This window comes from Festucalex cinctus, chromosome 1 (genome assembly GCF_051991245.1).
Source record: "Festucalex cinctus isolate MCC-2025b chromosome 1, RoL_Fcin_1.0, whole genome shotgun sequence".
In the NCBI taxonomy this organism is placed as follows: Eukaryota; Metazoa; Chordata; class Actinopteri; order Syngnathiformes; family Syngnathidae; genus Festucalex; species Festucalex cinctus.
In genome coordinates this window covers 22589149-22610935 of record NC_135411.1, presented here as the reverse complement: position 1 = coordinate 22610935, position 21787 = coordinate 22589149, and the positions used below count along the sequence as shown (strand labels likewise).

The following is a 21787-nucleotide window of genomic DNA, read 5'->3' as shown; positions in this document are numbered from 1 at the left end:
TCAGGTTGTCAATTATTGCTCATGTAGATTTAAGGTATTTAGCCAGCATCAAAATCAATTAGTCGCTCTAATCCATCACTCAATTCAGCTAACAGATTTCCATTGTGGGCAAGATGCAAAAAATATGTGATACACATTTATCATGTCCAACAAAAAAAAGAAAGAAAGAAAAGAAAAGAGTGCTTACTGTCAAAGAATGGTATGCCCTTCAGAAACGTCACCACAATGCTGATGCCAGGTATGTTTAAAAAAAAAAAAACAGCTAGCCGAGCTTCTTCTTTGGATTTTCCAGCAGTTGGGTATGGCTTGTAGCGCCCTACTGCCTCTCACAGGTCAGTTTTGATAGCTGATATCACATTTGACAGTGAGAATCATTGAGGATTATTTTACCAAATGCTCCCATAGTTTAGGAGCCTTTTTATAGGCTTCGCCCATGGTACCGTTTCCTGTTTGATTAGATGTTGTATGGGGGGGAAATATGAGTACAGTACAGTAAACCTTTGCCTATTTACACTTTTCATTAATTCCCCTGTTAAAAAATTTTTTTTCACAGATCCTCAGCTGTTCACGCACACTGTGCTCTTTTTTTTTTTTTATAATGATCAAAAATGCCAGAATCTAATAGGAGATTACACACTTATTCACACCATCACTGAGCGGAACTGAACCCATGCAGCCTGCACAGAATCAGGAAATGTATTTAATTTTACAGTAATGTTGCAGGATTGAGTTTTTGTTTTGGGATTTTACTTTGCACTATATATAAGATATAAACATTTTTGGATAGCATTACTTATTTTCAGTATTTCGCTATTCGTGGCTCGGCCGCTATTGCTCCACAAACAGTGAAGGGTTACTGTTATTCAACACAACATGTACACTTTTACTGTACTTTAATGCTAACTGCAGTTTTTAGCTAAAATGCTCCAAAAACACACACTGTTGCATTGTGTTGATGTCTTTCTCATGTCTGCCATCTCTGTTAGTAAAGGAAACTCAAAACGGTGCCGCCTCCCCTTCAATTCCTAAGATCTCATTTAATTTCCTCTCTCGCCCACACTCGGCGCGACGGAGTGAAGAGATGGAGGATGGCGTTATATTCAGTCGGCGCATGTGTCACTGTCACGGGGAAGCAGCAGCGGCGGCCGGGCAGCCAGTTAATAACGCCGGTGCGAGGTCTGGTGATGGGGCATCATCAGGCGGCTCCGTGCTGCTGTCACGAGCCATTTACTAGCGAGGAGCTCCTCACCTTAATGGAATATCTGAGTCAATAAAAAACAATCATGGCTGCCATTCTTACTGAGAGCACGGGGAGTTTTTCTTTTGTGGTTAAAAGAAAACATCACTGAGGTGTTTGAACGTGTCCAGAGAGTCATTTGATGGGTACCAAACCGTCTTGGCACATTTATTTCTAAAGGGTCAACATTCATTTGCACATTCAATGCACTGAAATAAAAATTCTTGTTCATCCTAGTTTGACAATCATATTGAGGATTTGCCAAGTAAAACGGGAGCGAGTGCCCACCCAAATAGCGAGACGACATTGAATAAACATTGATTTTCCATTCAAATCATCATTATGGTTGACAATGAAATTTCCGACAATAAATGTTGAATCAATGTTGCAATATTAATAATAATCAAAATAACGTGTGGATTTTGCTGCTTCAAGATTTCATTTTAGTTGTCTGCCTTTTACTTTAAAATGGGTCATTTTACAGGAGGTTTTAAGAAAATCTGTTGCACTGTTGATTCCCAAACTGATAAATATTCTTTCTCGGCAATACTCGAACAGCATTTTGGGTGGGAAAATGGAATGCACGTCTGGCTATTGCACAGGATACAAACCCTTATCATGTTTTCTCCCACCACGGCTTAATGAACTGCTCTCAGTCTCCACTCAATATTTTTTCAGCCCAGACCTTCCATTGTTCCTCCAAAAAAGGGTCAATAGTTGGACACTGCATCTTGAGAGGCTTTCTGCCTCACTCCAGGACTCTTAATGGTGTTCAATGGAGAGACCAGCACACAACAATCCCTGGGGGCCGTTCCCAGATATCCGCCCATGATACCTAATCCGGGGGCCCATTAGCTCTCCTCCCAGCCATGAAAGAGCGTGGGCTCCCATCGCATCTCAGGAATTAAAAATTAACCAGCTAATATCCATTTGTCTGATGGGAGGCGGCGCGGTTGAAACGGCAGATTCCCCCGTGAGGGATGACTACTGGAACCCGATCTGCCGGAGGGGGCCAGGGAGGAAGAAATGCTGACAGGGATGACAGGGAGAAACAAGAAGGATCATGCCTGTCCGTCACATCCATCACCTCCGACGCCAACGACTCGTACCTTTACTGAGAGATGACCTCCTCGATAAAGCCGCTGTCTATTCCCGGGGCGTCACCTAGCGGCATCAACACTTCACAGGCCTTACACTCTCTGCCTTCGCAAACAGACAGACGTGACACGCACTCGACATGGCGATGTAAGAGAGGTGGAAAACATCCTAGACTGGTTGGCAGTCAATTTCAGAACATTCATACCTATGGGAAATTTTAAGTCTTCAGGTAACTTAAAGCCTTGTCCACATGTAGCAGGGTTTTTATGAAACCAAATATCCTGCCTAACCTTTCTCTGCAAGCTGAATTCTCGCGGTATTTGTGAATTCACAAACTCCGGAGAATAGACCCCTTCAGAGTTTGTAAACAATGTGACACAATTTAAAGGGCGGGGCTTAGCTGGAGGCAAAAACACCCCAATGGCGTGTGGTTCTAACACTGGTCAGCATATTTTCACAGAAAGTTCACGTCGGAAAGGACACGGAAAACGGCCATTTGAGTTCATATGTGAGTAAACTGACTCCCCACGAACGTGAATGTTATTTTAAAAAGTTAACTCTGACTCATGGGACGATATTTACTGACCCCTACGCACTCACGCACTGGATAGACGATTTAACAGGACTACCCACTGTGCAATGGCAGGACATTTAAATCTACCTTGTAGAAAAACTGAGCGTTTATACTAAAGATAAACTGAAGGCCTATAAATCATTACATGTCTACAACTACGTCTTGAATGGACTTTTGTGTCGTGCGGTCGCAAGTGCTGCCAAGTCAACGACAGGGACCACAATACTAAAACATACAGCTAACGTTTGGTTAGCTAGCTGTTAGCATTCACGCATGTAGCATGTAAACACAGACTTTTTGTAAGTACGTGCATGTAAAAAGAATCCCAAACATAATGACTAACTAAAGTAATTTCAATCACAACTAATTCTAGCCCATATCATTCTCCAGGCTGAATCTGATTAAATCTTACCTGATATGAAGTGTGCACTGCAAACACTACAGACAACCAGCATTGTTTACTTCTAGCTGCACTTCCGTTGCCTCCAGCGGCAAGTTGTTTTTGCCTCCAATGAACACCGTGACGTCATTGTGACGTAGGCCATGGAAGGGTCTATACATCTTCTACCGAGCCCGTTGATTTCCACCGATCCATACCACTGGTGGTTCAGACCAATCACAGAGCGACATTGTGTTGGGGGCGGGACATGCAGCTGTGACGAAACCAGGAAGCCAGCGCCGACGCCAGGGGCAAACAAACAAACCTAACATGAACGAATGGATGCTACAATTAATTCTGTTCTTGCAGAATTACTCACCGTTTCCTTGTTGAATGTTGAACGAGGCGCTTCATGCTTCAAGATGTTTGTGCCTTTTCCCCCTTCGACGAGAACGAAGACGACATTTTCATCCGTGGCCATGTTTGGTCAAAACAAACGTTCACAATGCCGCACCGTCCAATCAGCTCGAAGTATTGTAGAGAATGTCACCTTTCCCGAGCAAATTACCGTGTAAGCGGTACCAGATGGATATTGCGTAGAACTCCCTTGAGTGAATCACAATATCAATCTGGCTATTGCCAGGTTATATCCTGCCCCCTCTGTCTAGAAAAAAAAAAAATCTACACACCACCTTGTTTTTAGAAGAAAAAGAAACATCCACACCAGGTGGCATTGCATCCTGGTCTGACCCAATACTGCGTCGCTGTCTTTAATGTGCCTTAGACGTGGAATGGCAAGGTGGCAGAAAATACAAGTTTTTAATTACGTCAATCGCCTGTTGTTTTGTACGTGGAGCATTATCTGGGCTTGTAAAATACAAGCAAGAAAAAAATCACTGAGACAAGTAACAGCTGCAAGATATTTGTGTGTGTTGCAGGTGTGACGTAAGAATATGCTTTGTCTCAAGCGATGACATTTCTAAACCCCGGTTATTGATGTCCACATGCTGATGCATAAACAGAGTATTTGCAGATCTTCACTTTGGTCAGAGGTATTTTAAAGAATCGTTTTTGTTGGTTTACATCTCCGTTTCCGTGTGGATGAAAGGCCATATTAGAGAAAAATTTCTTCGTTTTTGTAAGATCTGTGCTACAGTATGTGGACAAGACCTAAGAAACTTGTTTTTGACGACAAACTTCAGTTTGTTCAGATTCCAACAAATTTTCAAGGTAATGTTTTAAGTACCATTTACTTTTTGATTGATTGAAAATGTCTCTTTCATTAACAATAACTCTTTCATTAACAATGTTGGTTATTGCTAATGAAAGAGACATTTTCAAGTACTTTTAATAAGCTTTCATTGTAAGATCAATAAGTGCCAATAACCTTGGGTAATGACTCTTAACATGCTGAACAAGTCATTGAGAATACGGTATTTCAATTGTTTGACCAATATCACCACTGGCCACAAGTAGTGTGTAATGGAGTGTTATTACTTTCAGCAAAGCAGTGTTGTCATCCTTGAACAAAATGTTTTGAGCATATTATTGACATAAAATGTACAATAAATTTTAACGGTGTCAATACTGGCCGTGAATGGTGTGAAGTGTGAAGAGAGACATAACAATAAAACAAGTGTTGATAATCTTGGGTATTGATCGCTGCGTTTTGAGCTAATCATTGACAGTAAATGTATATCACCACAGACAAACAAACAAAAAAGTACTTTCTGACAACCTTGTGTATGGAATGTCAAATTTTCAATAAATAATTAGCAGTAAATATATCTGCTATTTTACTGTTATCAATATCACAATAGTGTCCAAAAGGTGACTGACAATAATAACTCAACAGTTGGCAACCTTGGAAAATGAACTCAATGTGTTGAATGGATTTGGCAATTGTAAATAGGTCACAAGTCAACTATGTGAACCACTATACAGTGGCCCCTCCCGCTCATTGTTGCTCCTGTTTATTGTGGTAGTTTGGTTCCAGACCCAACCCTGTTAAGTCAAATTCTGTGATGTACAGACCATATGGAACTTGTTTTTTACATATAGTTTAAGCTTTAAATTCTTCTCCCACATGCTTTAAACACTACAGTATTGTAACGTATTGAACTAATTGTGTTTCAACACAAGAAATAAATGTAAAAAATTGTGCTATAGTGGAACAGTGTGATAGGTAAACCACAATATAACAAGGCGTACTGTAGTGTCAATGGTCGGACATAAGTCGGTACATTTAGCTAATCTTTAGATTTTTGGTAATTTCTCATACCTCAAACTTTTGCTCTCACTGTGGTCTTGAATTGAATTGATATACTGAACTGCTACATTGCGTGCATTTGTAGTGTTTCTGGTCATCCAGCGAGCACATGCAGAATGTGAGTGTGAGGGAGGGTTTTGCGGCATGTTGCCTCCTATTACATCTTGGATCCTGGTGCTCAAGGGCCTAGCCAGTCTGCTGTTGCTGCACGGCCAACGGCGCGAGAAGCCTTGTTTCCTTGCCCTTCATCTCTCTGCAGGAATTTTCCTGCCTTTGATTTCCTCTTCTTTCTTTCTTTTTTTTTTTTAATTTTATTTCAATAACTGAGGGTTCTTTTCACCGTTGCCAACTCAATAGGCGCTGCTTATGTGTCCTTCATCTAAATCCCAACCCACCACCCTTCCTCTGCTCCTCTCCGTCTTTGTTTCACTGCATTGGCCCCTTTTTAAATATAGATCCTGCATTTATGCTCTTGACTGATTGTTCCTTCTTACTGCTTCATGTCTGTTAAGGATTAAGCACATACGTCACATCACGTCGTATTTATTAAAACTATTATGTGCTGAATGAATGGTTCATTAAGGCTTAGGAAAAGAAGGACATTTCCCGTGAGTTGCTGCCAAGAGACAACTAGGGCCAGCAAAAATTTGAGATTGAGCTTGAGTTTTATTGCTGTACTTCCATCAAATGCAACTTTGTGGCTCTCAAAAAAGCTATGTGGCATCTGCATAGTAGTTCACTATTCACACATTTTTCTCTTTGTATTAGCTGTATAATGATGCTATGCGCTTCAAGTTGTTAGGCTGTGTTTGCAATGTTACCAGTGCTGTTTTTTTTATGTTTTCACAGTACCTGTGACAAGTCATGGGCGTACAGCGCTGCTAAAAGGCACAATACGGTTCAGCATGCGGTTTATTACAGATTCCAGTACGTTCCCTCCTGACCCATCACGTTCTGATGGACTCACTTCTGTTTTTACAGATGAACCCTGGACGCCGGGCAACTTTGAAGTGCACATTTGGCCCCACAGAACATTTTATCAACAAAATATAACATACCGTGATACCCACTAGCAAATAAATCAAACATTCTATCACAAAACAACACTGCCACCTCCCCCTCTCTATTTCTCTCTCTCTCTTAATCACGTGGCTTAATAACCAAAATGCTAACGCTATAATATCAAAATGAGGCCTATAGTCACTATCAATGGTGCTAACGAGCGTAAGCTAGTGGTATGGTCTTAATCGCAGTTGTGGCTAGAGGCCTATTCATTTTTACGTTTTGATGATGTGTCCACTCCCGCTTCCGGTTAGGGCTCATTTGGGCAAATTCCCTGGCTGTGTTTATCACAGTAAATACCCTGCAATTCGTTGAAACTTAATAGCAGGGGTGGCCAAGTTGGGTCCTCGAGTCCCAGACAGTTTTCCATGATTCTCTCCACTAACACACCTGACTCATGATCAGGATCGTTATCAGGCTTCTGCAATGCTTGCTGATGAGCTGATCATTCTATTCAGCTGCGCTGAAGGAGGGAGACATGGAAAACAGGCTGGATAGTGGCTCTTGAGGACCAAACTTGGCAACCCCTGCTTTATACCATAGGCAAAAAAAGTTTCCCAGATTTGTGTTGCCCTTCCGTTTTCTTGGGGCCCGTTTGGGTCCCTAGCGAGAATGTGTCAAAGTATCAGTCCCAAAATGGCTGCACCAAACCAAAATGCCCAAATTCCTGTTTAATTTTATGCATAGGGACTTGACACTTTGATGTGGCCCCGGTTTTCCACCCAATTTTCTGGTGTGAAGGTAATTTTTTTTTTCTAACTTTGTTTTTTTGACCCCTAAAATGTGATAAGCAGGTCACAATGTTTCCACCAAGGCAGAGCTCTGCGCTCAACCACCTCGTTCGAGGTATCAAGCATGAATGGGCTAATTAAGCTTCCAAAAAAAAAAAAAAAAAAAGAGGATCTCTCATCTGAAACTGTCTCCACAAGGCCATACCTAAGCAGAAAAGACAATAGAGCCTGAAAATAAACTTGTGATTACCATGGAGACTGCCGACAACTGCTCTGAAGCTCTCGCAAAACTTTGCAATGCATCTTTAGCTTAGCGTCACTGAGGAATTCATCTAATGCTGACAGAAATGTGTTTTTGTGGCACAATCTATTTAAAATCTAGAGAACTGAGACTGATGCCGTTGGCCTATTTCAATTCTTTCATCTGTGTGACAACAATTTAACAGAAAAATGCAGTTACTTGCATTTTGCTGGATGTAATACACACTGATACAACATTAGCATAATCTGTTCAATGTGTCCAAGCACTGGCATAAGGTATAAGCACAATCATTAACATATTTGGCTGCATGTTGGTTAATGGTACAAAGCGCTCTGTGTGTTCTGGTCATTAACTTCCATTAACTGCTTTTTCCTGCCTCATTGACTCATGCGTTAATTTTCGTTAAAGTCTTGATTAAAGGTCTCCTCGAGGCCTACACTTTTTGGTTAGATGTATTATTAATAACAAGTGCAACGAGGCTTAGACGTTACAATTGAGGATCTTAATCGGAAATTCTTTTGAGCGCAGAATTTGTTAAGGATCCAACAACAAATGGTAATTGCAAGTTTAAGCAGCGACGGATGGGCCCTCGTATCCCGTTTTTCATGGCAATTGAATCCCTGAATTGGTTAACTTTAGCAACATGCCCCATCATCATGAGATGGTGGGTAAAAAATGCTTCTCAATGTAGTGTCACCCATGTTTTTGCTTCTGATTGAGACTCATTTGGGAGAATTGACTGGTAGAAGTTAAATTCTACCAAAATTGACCATTATTATCCATCCATCCATTTTCTTGACCGCTTATTCCTCACAAGTGTCGCGGGGGATGCTGGCACCTATCTCAGCTGGCTCTGGGCAGTAGGCGGGGGACACCCTGGACTGGTTGCCAGCCAATCGCAGGGCACACAGAGACGAACAACCATCCACACGCACAAGCACACCTAGGGACAATTCGGAGCGCCCAATTAACCTGCCATGCATGTCTTTGGAATGTGGGAGGAGACCGGAGTACCCGGAGAAGACCCACGCGGGCACGGGGAGAACATGCAAACTCCACCCAGGAAGGTCCGAGCCTGGACTCGAACCAGAGACCTCAGAACTGGGAAGCGGACGTGCTAACCACTCGACTGCCGTGCCGCCCGTAGTAGTAGTAGTTAGTAGTTAGTAGTTAGTAGTTAGTAGTAGTAGTAGTAGTGGTAGTAGTAGTGGTAGTAGTAGTGGTAGTAGTAGTGGTAGTAGTAGTAGTAGTGTTACTGTTACTCCAGGGAGGACTATTGTGTGAATTAGCACTTGCAAAAAAATTGGTTTTTCGGTGGGATTGGGTTTTTGTTGTAGTGTGGGTGTTCATGTTGTCTTTTGTCTGGTTTGTCTTCATTGTCTCATTGTCGTTAACCTTGTCCACCTTCGTGTGTCTTCCCTTCCCTTCGTGAGTGTGACCAATCAGTGCCCTCAGCCTATTGTGTTTTCCAGGTGTGTCTTGTTAGTGTCTTGCTAGTGGTGGTGTATTTAGTCAGTGTTGTTTTTTCACGCGTTGTGGGAGCGTTCAAGTTTCTCCACGTCTGTTCAAGTGTCTCTCTCATGTCCATCCCAAGTGTCTCTCTTACGTCCAAGCCAAGGGTCTCTCTCGCATCCAAGCCAAGTGTCTCTTTCTCGTCCTGCCAAGTCTCCCCCTCGTCCTGCCTAGTCTCCCCTTCGACCTGCCAAGTCTCCCCCTTGTCCTGCCAAGTCTGTCCACGTCATGTCAAGTCTGTCCACATCATGCCAAGTCTGTCCACATCATGCCAAGTCTGTCCACGTTCAGTCCAGTCATGGCAACCAGTCTGCTCACGTTCCGTCCCGTCCTGTCAGTCACCATCTTTGTTGTAAATAAAGTTCCCCACGTTGCCCTTCCTCTCTGTCTCCCTGCCTTGTTTCTCTGCCTTTGTGCCCATCTCCCCTCACCCACTCGCTCCACAAATCATGACATAGAATACGGTGAATAAAAAATGCCTTGTACTCAAAATCCTAATAAGATCACACACAAGGAATTTTATTGTATTCTACCAAGTCACTGAAAAAAATATGTGACATTCTTCAATGTCCAGCGCCCTCCCGAATTGTCCTTCAGATACGTACCGAACTACCCATTTAGACCACCACAGTTTCTTCGTTGTGACGATGTGTATAAACTCTATAAGATGAAAGATACATCCAGGGTAATAATAATAAGGCATCAGATTTATATAGCACTTTTCTAGACACTCAAAGACACTTTACATTGGATACATTGTTAATGCACTCACAGATTTACACTCTGGTGGTGGCAAACTACTTGAGTAGCCACAGCTTTCCTGGGACAGGCTGACAGAAGCATAGCTGCCAGTGTGTGCCTATGGTCCTGCCGACCACCACCAAACATTTACACCGGGGGTGTCCAAACTTTTTCATTTGAGGGCCACATCCAGAAAATCAGAAGGACGCGAGGGCCACATAATGTTTTGAAGAGAAATTGTGTTTCGTAATAAAAATTGTACAAATAATTTATTTGTGCTTTTGCATATTTAGAAAAATGCTACAGTATATAAACCAAATATTTGCAATATGGCAGTAGGGTTATTATAGTTTTGGAATTTTTTATTTTAGTTTTTATTTAGTTTTGAGTTTTGTTTTGTTTTTTAATTTAGTTAGTTTTAATTAGTTTTCGGGGTGGTTCTGTTAGTTTTTATTTTTTAATTAGTTTTAGTTCTTTAATAAATGTTTTGGTTTAGTTTAGTTAGTTTCAGTATTAGTTTTAGTTTTTTTTAATGTGTATTACTTGTGCTCAATATTTTTTATTTAGTTTTTTTTTTTATTTCAGTTAGTTTTGGAAACATAAAATGTAGTTTTAGCATCTTCGTTTTTATTTTATTTAAATCTGTTTGAATTTTAGTTTTTTCGTTACTTTTAGTTAACTAAAATAAACTTTAATAGCACCTGTGTTTTTCGACACCCTCCCTTCTTACTTTGACCATCTCCAAAAATGTTTGTTTTTATTTTATTTTGGACTGAGTTAAATGCCATTTTTAGCATATGTCGCGGGCCAGTAAAAAACGGACGGTGGGCCGCAGTTTGGACACCCCTGAAATACACCTTCCATACCCCAGTGTGAGTAACACTGGAGGTAATGTGTGTGAAGTGTCTCGCCCAAGAACACGAAGACTCATGACTTGGGGAGAGCGGGGATCGAAAAGCCGACCTTCTGGTTACTGAACGACCGACTCTACCCCTGAGCCACGGCTGCCACACGTTCCTTTTCCTGAACCGAACCAGGACCTCAAAACCAAGGTACAACAATAGTGTGCCATTAGATTAATCACAGAATATGTCATAGTTAGTTTTCTTCTATTACACTGTATTATTATATGATCAATAATTTTAGAATATATCATATCTTTATACATGACTCATAAATGGACGCTCCGTTTATGATGGCGCTCTGCTCCTATGGTGGTGAAGTAACTCGCAGTTGTACGCACGTCTGAATTTCTATCACTAACCTACACAAATGCAGTAATATAGAGTATTCATTAATTGACTACAAAATTTTATGGGGGGGGAAAAAAAAAAAAAAAAAAAAAAAAAAAAAAAAAAAAAAAGAGTTCTCAGCCATGAATGCAAAACAAATTATCCAATGAAAAACAGTATATATGGCAGTACATTACTGTGTCCTCTTGTACCACATAACCAAAGTATACACTGTCAGGCAGATTATTTCATTACTCGCCTTTTGTAACCCTCAACATGTCATTGACCGAAGACATTAATGGAAAAGTAAACTGTATAGTGACCATGATGAGGATTATATTACACTGCCAATGAGTCTCATTACTAAACACTTGTTGCCCTTGAAAAAGAAAAAAGAAAATACACCTCCGTAAATGTTGGTAATTACCAGATCAAAAAAGAGAGTTCAGAGATGAGAAAACGCACCTTATCTCAAAAGCAGGCAAAGGGGAATTATAAGCCACAGCTTCTTGCAGATGCAGATTTTAATGTTGTTGTTTTTTTCTCTCTCTGTGGAGTTGCGGAGGAAAAAACTAATTTGCAAGTGTTCCATGAGATAACAGTCTTGAGTATTAAATGCCGTGTGATGACGAATTTGGGGGACGCGATTCCACTTTTCCAGAGGTGATCAAAAGCAATTACACCGCCTGACAGAAAATGGATTTGAGTTGTGGCTCGAAAACGCAGCAGGACACCAGTCTCATTACGCTGAAACTGTCGCTCGTCATTACACGTTGTATGGAAACCAGCCTGAAACCAGTAATTGTGGACTGGCGGGTATTTTAGTCGAGTCAATAATTTGGTTTTCACTGTCAAGTTAGCATGTGATTATATCTGAGTCTGTGTGGCTTCTGTGCTAACTTCCAATCATTTCCCCCACGTGGATTTTCCATAGCGGTGTAGTCGAAGTGCAAAATGTAGGTTGATGGCTGTTTTCGTCTAGCTAATATGCTCACTGAGCAAATCAAGATACTTTAAAGCCAAGAAGAACAAGATTTTAATGATTGCACAGTGGGAAACATTAAATGGTTACAGCGGCAAGATTGTCTTATGCCTTTTCCTTGCTGTAGGCCTACATATTTTGATTTACTTTTTTTTTTTTTTATCTTTTTTATTATTATTATTTTTGTTTTAGAAACAATGTTACAAAATGACAACAAAAAATACCCACTGATATATGACTGGAAGGTAACTTCATCTGAAATCTTTGAAATTTGAATGTGTAAAAGAACAATATATCAAATACAATGTCCATTTTGAGTACAAATGTTTTTTTTTTCTAGGGAAACAAATATTTTGGAAAATGTTAAACATACGAAATGACTTATAAGCATCATATGAGCTAGCTAACTGGTGAGCTAAAAGGTACAATTAGTCCAACACTCCCATTTATAAAGTTAGTAAATGTCAACAAGAAACAAGTACAGCTGTGCCAAAATGTGCTACTTATATATGAGCTAGCTAACAGCTAGCAAAAGGCAAAAATAGCCCAATGTTGTCCACTTTAAGGGTAGTAATAAAAAAATAAAAAAATTAAAAAAAAAGAGAGGATAAGTGGGGGTAGGGATTTAAAAAGCAAAGACGAAAAAAGTAAATAAATATGAATCTTTCTTTTTTAAAACATTTGTTGCATTAATTTGGTCATTAATTTAAGAACATGTGACAGCCGTAATCTGCATAATAACTGCTACCATTACATTTGCAATACGAAACACAAAATCACATCACACGTATGCTAGCAATGCTAACTGTAAACGCTACTTTTTTTTTTTTTTCTTTTTCTTTTTTTTTTTTATAAACATCTCGTGTGAAGCGGCAGAACAAAGCAACTGCGGGCCCCAATAAATTAGCTTTCCAGACATCACTTATCAAGTGAGAGGGCTCCAGGACCGAAATGAATCTCTTTACATTAATTTCCCCCTCTCTTATTTCCCCACAGAGATCAATAAAATATTTAATAAAGCAGGAGCAGCCAATAAAAAGGGCCCAAGTTTCATTCCCGGGGTGTTATGCTTGGAAGCTGGTTTGGTAGCACCGACCTCGATGCGGTAAATGAGAGCCAAGTTTTGCCGAAGGTGTGCAAGACTTGTGTAAAAAGCTGTTGCGAAAAAAGGGAAGAGATGTTTGTTAGCGCTATGTATGTCAAATGTTATTCTCACTGTCTACATATAGTGATATGAAGGGACAAGTTGAAGACGAGCTGGTGTCAATCAGAAAGACTGAACACCTTCCCTGGGGACTTTTTTTTTTTTTTCTTTTTGGCACCTACACTGCATAATGGCATCGCCTTCTCAACATAATAATGGCCTTAATTGTCTAAAAGGAACACTGTGTGCTGGCCAAGGTTATCATTTGTGCACTTAAGAGGAGATAAAGTCCCTTTTAGTAACTGCAGGGTTCACCATAACCGCTATATAGATGAGACTCATTTAGGAGTGTGCATGGACAATTAGGTACGAACGTTTTTGGAAAGACACCAAGTTTTTTTTTTTCCTCTCCAGATTTCAATTAAGAGGCATCACAACACAATACTGTTCATCATTTAGGAATTACAGCCATTCTATACAGACATCCATCCATTTTCTTGACCGCTTATTCCTCACAAGGGTCGCGGGGGCTGCTGGAGCCTATCTCAGCTGGCTCTGGGCAGTAGGCGGGGGACACCCTGAACTGGTTGCCAGCCACTTGCTGGGCACACAGAGACGAACAACCATCCACACTCACAAGCACACCGAGGGACAATTTGCAGCGCCCAATTAACCTGCCATGCATGTCTTTGGAATGTGGGAGGAGACCGGAGTAGCCGGAGAAGACCCACGCGGGCACGGGGAGAACATGCAAACTCCACCCAGGAAGGCCGGAGCCTGGACTCGAACGGGAGTCTTCAGAACTGGGAGGCGGACGTGCGAACCACTCGTCCACTGTGCCGCCCTGCAACAATACCCTTAAAAAGAAATAGCTTATAGATTTGATTTAGAAAAAACACTGGGAGCGTAATGGCGCTAGTGTCTATGCACGCAGTAAACAATTATTATTCTCCTAGTAGACATTTTTTTTTTAAATGATGCGCCGATCTCCAGCATCTGCTTACTGCCATGTAGACTACAGGCCTCTCTGCACTGAATTTAAAGGGAATGAGGGGAGCGAATTCCATTGGTTTGCAACAAATCGGCTGTGTTCCCTCCCACAACGGCGCAAATACTCCCTTCTACCTGCGCACATCTCGGAAAGTACCAAAAGAAAACTCGCCCCAAGCACACCGCAAGCTTTGTGCGAGAGTAGCACTGGGCATGAAAATAGGGCATTCTATCTTTAGTTGTACTGTACCTTACATTGAGCAGTTCGTTGTTACCTGATCAGCTGCTATGTTCCACCACTGTCAATACCGTTACTGGCCTTTTTCTGCTTCATCTTGGCAGATCTATTCGGACCAGCGTGATTCTACATTCGCTAGTTTGTTGTGTTCACCCTTCACTAAAATAAACCTCACCAAACTGGGACGCGTTATATTACAGTAAAACGAACTAAAAGGTACTAGCATTGAGACATCAATCAGCATCGCAGGGGCCTTAAATCTGAGTAGCGTGAGATGCGCAAGTAAAAAGTGGACATCCCCGCCCTTGCCATCTGTCTTAAAAAACAATTTTCAGCGAAAGAGGCAGGAAAAAGTTGGCCTGCTTGCGCGTATAAATTATAAATTACAGCGTTGCCCTGAGCCTTCACAAGGTGAGAGCAAGGATGACGTATGGGATTTTAGTGGGGAAAGATGGTGGGTTGGGGAAGGACATTCTATTTGCGGGGATGTGGCATAATGGGCAGTTTGTGCAATGTTTGAATGAATCTTGTACAAAAACTAGACTCCTGTCCACAACACCCCTTTCTTGATGTTTTAATGTCATTTTAATGCTTCTGTTACATTGGGAAAGGTACGTTACAAATGTTTATGGGACAATTTGACCCGCTGCATGTTTAACCATGGAAATTTAATTCAACTATTCAGTGTCGTGTAACTACTAGTCATAGTTTATTGTTGAATATTGAGAAATCACACAAAATAAAAGCAACGAGTTTTACGTCACGCATTATATACACACTTAAACTTTATTCCAAATCAGGGACAAAACGTGTCCACTTGTGTTTGGGAGCTATATGTTTTGATTAAATAATGTATGAATGGGTATATATGTAAAGTCAGAATGAAACTATAATATTTGCAACACACATAACGGTTCCCTTTCACTGTTGACACTTGTGCACGTCAAAATAAAAGCAATGCATACTTGATGTTTTATTTTGACTTTATAAACGCTGCAGAGTAGGGCTGGGAATCTGACTGTCTCACAATTCGATTCGATTACCATTTTTGGGTCTACGATTCGATTCAGAATCGATTTTCGGTTCTCGATTCAAACGATTTTCGATTCAAAATTATCTGATTGACAAATGATTTCTGCTTCAATTTACAGATATGCACAACATTGTCATGATCTACTCCAGTCTGCTTTGCAAGACAAAATGACAAATAGAGACATTAAAGTGTCTTTTTTTTTTGTTTAAAAATCTATTAATTTTGTATTGTAAGTGCCTTTTTCCACAAAAACAGCATGTGGGCTACAACTGCCTTTCCCCCTTCTTCTTCATTTCTAATTTAAATAAAATCGATTTTAGGATCTTAATATCAATTCGATTCGATTAATAAATGAGAATCTCGATTCTTTTATGAATCGATTTTTTGGCACACCCCTACTGCAGAGAATATGAATGGGTCGGATGAGACCTGTGGGCCCTGTCTTGCCAAGCGAGAAGTATTTAAGTTCATCCATGAGGTAGGTGGGTCAGGGAAAAATGAGCACCAAACAACCTCTGATGCTGAATTGGGAACCATGCCAACATTTTTATGTCACCCCTAATTATATCACAAAGACCTTGCAATTCAACAGGGATCTGAAGACTTTTTATACCAACTGTACGCCAATCAAAAAAAATAATTTTTTAATTTTTACTTAAAAAAAAAAATCTGATCTTTTGCAACATATTGTACGGTGTCCTTGAGTGCCGAGCAGGTTTATTATAGTTTCGTAATTTTCATTTTAGTTGCTTTTTATTTCATTTTGAGTTTTGTTTTTTAAATGTATAGTTTTAATTAGTTTTCAGGGTGGTTTAGTTTTACTTATTGGAAAAAATAGTTTTCATTTTTAACTCATTCAATGCTAGCCATTTTTCTCAAATGGATCGTGCCGGTGCCAGCCATTTTTGGCCATTTTGACTCATTTTTGAAGGCCTACAGAAAATTGCGTTCTGTAGCTATATAAGCATGGAACATACAAAGCTTGAACCCTCTTCTTTCATCAGAAAAAAAAGAAAGTCAATTTCTAGCTTTCACCATTCTTTAGTAAACAACAGTTGAACATTGGTAAGTTTCTTGCTTCCAAGAATAATTCTGAGAAAAACAGCTTTTTGTGAAAGGATGCGTTTCAAGCAGAACTTTCACTTTGATGCTGTTTTGTTTTGCATTTGTGATACCTCAAATATCTAAACAATGTTTTCCTAGTAAATAACATAACACAAAAAAGAGCACTTTGATTGCAATATAAAGACGAGCGCAAAAGAGAGCGACTCCTTCGAAAAGTTGAAGGAGAGGAGCGCTTGAAATCCTGTCCTGCCATGTCTGGTTAATTTAGCAGAAAACATCAGAAACTTTTAACAATTTGCAACCGGCCTTTTACCCAGTTTCTGCATGGGAACAACAACATTTTAGGATTACAGGAAGTAGGAAGTACGGTGCCACTCGCTTTCGTGTCAGAACTGCTAGCCGACTGCTGAGGGACATACACAACAACACCAACACTAAATGCCCGAAACCGTCCGATGAGGGGTGAGTGATTTTAAAGTAATATAACTACACCGGGCGTCCGTCTACCGTAAACATCATGAGCACCTCCGACAGAACAGCGAGGTCTCGCGAGACGGGACATTCCGAGAATTGCGCCTCAGAAGCGAAACTCTCTTCAATCGAAACACCGACAATTCGAAATTGTACTTTATCGAAATAGTACAATATCGCTTTTATTTTTGCGAAAAAGGGTAATGGCAACGCACCTTGAGACAGGGACGACTTTCTTGACCAGAGACCAAAAATGCAATTCTTCCAAAACAAGACTTAACTGGCACGGCACCGACCCAGACTGGACAAACACCACTGACCAACACTAACGAGACACACCAGGTACACAATAGGCTGAGGGCACTGATTGGTTGAACATACTGCATGGGAAGGGAAGACACACGCAGGTGGACGAGGTTAACCATAACGAGACAAGGGGAGAACTCAGGAACAAAACACTACAATAACACACAAAACTAAACAAAACCCAACAACAACGGAACCAAAACATAACAATTTTTTTTTCGTTAACGAAAATGTTTTTGGAATTTTAGTTTTTTTTTTGTTAGTTTTTGTTAACTACAGAAAGACGGCAATAGAAAGTGCCAAGAAAAGAAAGACCCCTCTAAATATAATCCAGTATCATTTATTATTATTATTATTATTATTATTATTATTATTATTATTATTATTATTATTATTATTATTATTATCAGTAGTAGTAGTAGTAGTAGTAGTAGTAGTAGTAGTAGTAGTATTTATGTATTAGGACAATATGTTTTATCCTATTCAAAACAAAAAAACAAAAAAATTATTTTTTGCGTTTAACACTTCATTTCAATGTTGCTGAATGTACTTTTTCTTTTTTATTCAATATGTGCCATCGGAATTAATGTATGTTTTTAATATTACCAGTTAATTGATGAATGAATCATTCATTTTGTCGATGAAGCATACCGCGAGGGCAGTGGTGCGTTTCGCAGCAGTGAGCTGTGCTATTTTTCCAGGATTTAGCGAGAGGCGCCGAAAATTGCCGAGTGGAGCCGAAGCCCCTGCCGGTCGACCGACCGGAGCGAGTCTCCTCTCTTCCGAGGCGGCGAGAAGAAGCGTGACCGAGTTGGGAGGCTGAGAGACGCATTCGACTCGCACCCTCGCCTCTCGCCGTGGTTGCTTCACTGGGGGAAGCGGGTGCATATGTATTGTATATCCATTCGAGGAATAAGATAAGCATACTTTTGTGTTGTTGTTGTTTTTTTCTTCTTTTTTTTTTTTCCTTTTTTTTTTTTTTTAGTGAGGGGTGATTTTCGTGCCCATGCGCATACGGGTAACGATAGATCCACTCAGCGCTCACTTGTCTCTACGACCCGGTCGGGATAAGACCTTATATTTCTTCGTTCCCCCTTCTTACATGATCTCTTTTCATCGCAATCCTCTTGGACTTCTTTTACTCTCCATTTGAGTGCCCGTGACGTGGATTTTCCTCGGCTGGCTACGAAGTGGAAGACGCGGAACGGTAGAGGTGGTGGTGGGGGGAGAAGACATGCCAACGGCGGCGGCGACAACGAGGAGACTCCGTAAGTGCTCCGCAACCAGTTTGCTCCTTCAACTTAACTTGTGCTGGCGGTTGTTGCTGTGTGAGCTTTGGGTTTGCTTTCGGGGGTGTCACGGAACAGTTTGGGGGCAGGGAGAGAGGCTTTTTTTTTTGGGGGGGGTGTAACATTTTAGCGAAGGTCAGCCACGGCGTTGACCGACCGACACCGAACGAAACGGTAGCCCAGGCTCATGGCGCTTCTGTGGTCGGGCTAATTTTGGTAACTTTCAACTCAGTTCGTGTCGTTATTGGATTAAATTGTGCCCTTTGGGTGAGTTTCGACAACTCCGCCGTGATACTAGGGCGGAAAAAAATGACAGAATCCTCGCCTTAATGAGATTAATAAACATCAATTGCCTAATGACGTAGCCCCCACTGGATAAAAAAAAATGTGTGTATATATGTATGTCACATGCATATAATATGTAGCTATATGCGTGTGTGTGATATGTGAAAAGCCGCAGCGGCGGCTTGTTAACGATGAAAGGTTAAGCCAATGTTTTCAAAAGTGCAGTCATTTCGCCAAATAAGTGTGTATGTGTGCACGACCGCAGCCGTGACGTCACAAGCCACAAGACAGAAGCTGTGGTGGATGACGTGTTGCTGACACCTGTCAATCACTGCCACAATCCCTCCTCTTGTTTTGTTTTTTTTTTTTAATTGTGCTGATGCACAAGATAGAAGCTCAGTGGTGATAGCCCGCAGCGCTCCTTAAGGCTGGATCCAATCTGGGAAAATAAGAAGGGGATGGAGGAAGAGGATGAAGAGGAGGAGGAGGAGGGGGGTGTTTTTTTAATGCACGGGAAGGTTTTAGAGCGATGCCTGCGGAGTCCTGCGTGGCAATCTTGCAGGTTGCATGCGGAATAATCCCCATGGCCGAAACTCGGACGGTCTCCAATACAATGCAGACATCAAAAGAGGAGCGTGCATCTTTACAGTTTCTCAAAATTGCATCAGATGCATCTCAAAAGAGGAAGAAAAAACATTAGGCCTCGGCTGCATGTGTAGGATTCTGAAAGCTGGGCTGTGCGAATTAAACCCGTTTCAAATGGCTGACCAAACGTCCACTGTCCGCAAAGCGCATCGGGAGTGATTTTAGAATCTCCCCGGCGTGTCGCTGTTTTTTTTCTTTTTTTCTTTCCCCATCCAATTGAGGCAGGATTCATACTCAACTCTATGGTTCAAGTGACACAATTCCGACTTCTTTGCTCAAGTACCACAATTCGGATATGCATCATGGTAGCGTAGAGGAAAAGAAACCTGAGGAATTGGATATCTTCGGCCTCTTCCAAAAGTGGATATGAATTACTACTACTACTACTGATAAGTGAAAAAGAACCAAAGTTCACCACAAGGTGCACAGCTTTTAATCGTTATGGGGAATACATACCTTCCAAGCACAAGCTGTAATCTCCTGATACACGCTTTCAACAATACACAATTGTATAGCCACAGTGTACCCCCACCTATTTGCCACATCGCAAATTTACCTACTTGCAGTTTCCTTCTGATCAATCTAATTAACAAATAGTAGCATTAAAAAAGAACACCTATTGACACCTGCTATGACATTAGGGCTGGGTATTGCCGCCAACCTCACGATACGATACGTATCACGATACAGGGGCCGCGATACGATACGTATAGCGATACATATGTGTTCCAATACTTGATCTTCATGGCGATACGTATCTCAATATGCCACAATAATTTTCCTGCATTTTATAATAGTCATATGTATGCCTAAAGGATATTTTTGTTATGCTGACTGACAAAAATTCTTTACCACCAAAGCGGTGTGCCTGGTCTAAATTTGCAGCTTTCACAGACACACGGGGAACAATTATTAATAGACATGAGCCGATATGAGCAAAAATATCAACGTATTAAAATTACTGCTCTAAAATGTGCTTATTTGAAATATTTGGGGAAACAAAAACAGCATTTTTTTCATGTAACACATTCTACTTCGTTTTTAAACAAAATATAGGGAAATTGGTACATTAAGACATGTGCCATGTTAAGTTTATAAGTAAATAAATATTAATATTCTTCCTCTGCTTTAATTTTTCTTAGCAAGACAGAGTGTCCAATCACTGGTGAGCTATTTTTGCATTAATTGAAGGCAATTAACTTCAAAGACGCTGCTGGTTTTTATTTTTTAGCTACAATGCAAGCTGCAATGGCAAACGTTAACTGCCTCTTTAACGTTAACAAGAAATATCGATTCTGACGCCTGCGTATCGATACGTGTATTGTAATGAGGCCCGCAACGATATATTGCCGTATCGATTTTTTGAGCACACCCCTATATGACATACAAATAGCTCCTTCTGAAGTACGGTGAGAGATTTGTCTCAAAATGATTCATAGAAATTTCATGTGTTTTTGAGAGCCACAAATACATCTGTGATTTTCATGTGTTTTCAAATCCGTTTTCAAATCGATTTTCATGTTTTTCAGAGTCACAAATATATCCGCGATTTTCACGTTGCACTCATCCTGACTTTAGTGCTGTCACTATCGAATAATTTTAGAATCAATTAATCTGTCGATTATTTAATCGACTAATCTGACTGAATTAAATTTTACATTAAAGAGTATTACAACATAATTTTTTTGCCTCATTACTGTTTATTAAACAGCAATTGGTGGTTATTTCATATTTGTATAGTGATTAAAAAAAAAGGGGGGGGATTGACGTACTATGTTACCGGTTCGGTCATTGTTTTCCGAATTAAAGACAGATGTTTGCAAATGTCTTATTTTGATTCCTTCATAAGGACTACTGAAATCAGTAAACAATTACTGTTGATATGCTAAAATCAGAGGATATGGACAATTTTACTTTCACCTGTCTAAAGACGCGTTCCTCCTCCATTCACAAGGAGGCACTGTTGCTGTCACCATTGACCGTCTCCCATTTCTTTAAAATTGGAAATTAAAAAATGGGAAACGTATTTTACACAAGTCTGAAACAAATTATGACCTTAATTTATTTCCCTGGAGCTTATTTTGCTTTCACCTTAGAAGACAATTTTCTTTTGCCGCTGCTTCTTTAGCGGCGTAGAAGAAGAATGGGAAACAAATTAGTGTCGTGTTTTGTTTCCCGACTTGTGTTAAATAAACATAATAGAGGATCAGATAAAAGACTCGTTTTCCTTTTTTCAATGTCC

At 40.5% G+C, this 21787-nt stretch overlaps 1 protein-coding gene and 1 long non-coding RNA gene across 15 annotated transcripts in view; one reads left to right on the top strand and one right to left on the bottom strand.

The window, feature by feature from the left end:
• Positions 1-1038: 1038 nt before the first annotated feature.
• Positions 1039-17351, bottom strand: LOC144018825 (uncharacterized). The gene is made up of 5 exons (XR_013283542.1): positions 17236-17351; positions 3668-3729; positions 3322-3562; positions 2347-2436; positions 1039-2266 (listed from the first exon to the last, which is right to left on the bottom strand). It is a non-coding gene; the product is annotated as an uncharacterized LOC144018825 (long non-coding RNA).
• A 755-nt stretch (positions 17352-18106) lies between these two features.
• Positions 18107-21787, top strand: part of ptprfb (protein tyrosine phosphatase receptor type Fb) — a 273163-nt gene continuing 269482 nt past the window's right edge. For 10 of the 14 annotated variants that reach the window (XM_077523628.1, XM_077523666.1, XM_077523597.1 and 7 more), the window contains exon 1: positions 18107-18594. The gene's annotated coding sequence lies outside the window, so the exon portion shown is untranslated. The remainder of the gene's footprint in view (positions 18595-21787) is intronic. The other 4 variants (XM_077523695.1, XM_077523656.1, XM_077523675.1 and 1 more) reach the window with 1 other exon arrangement.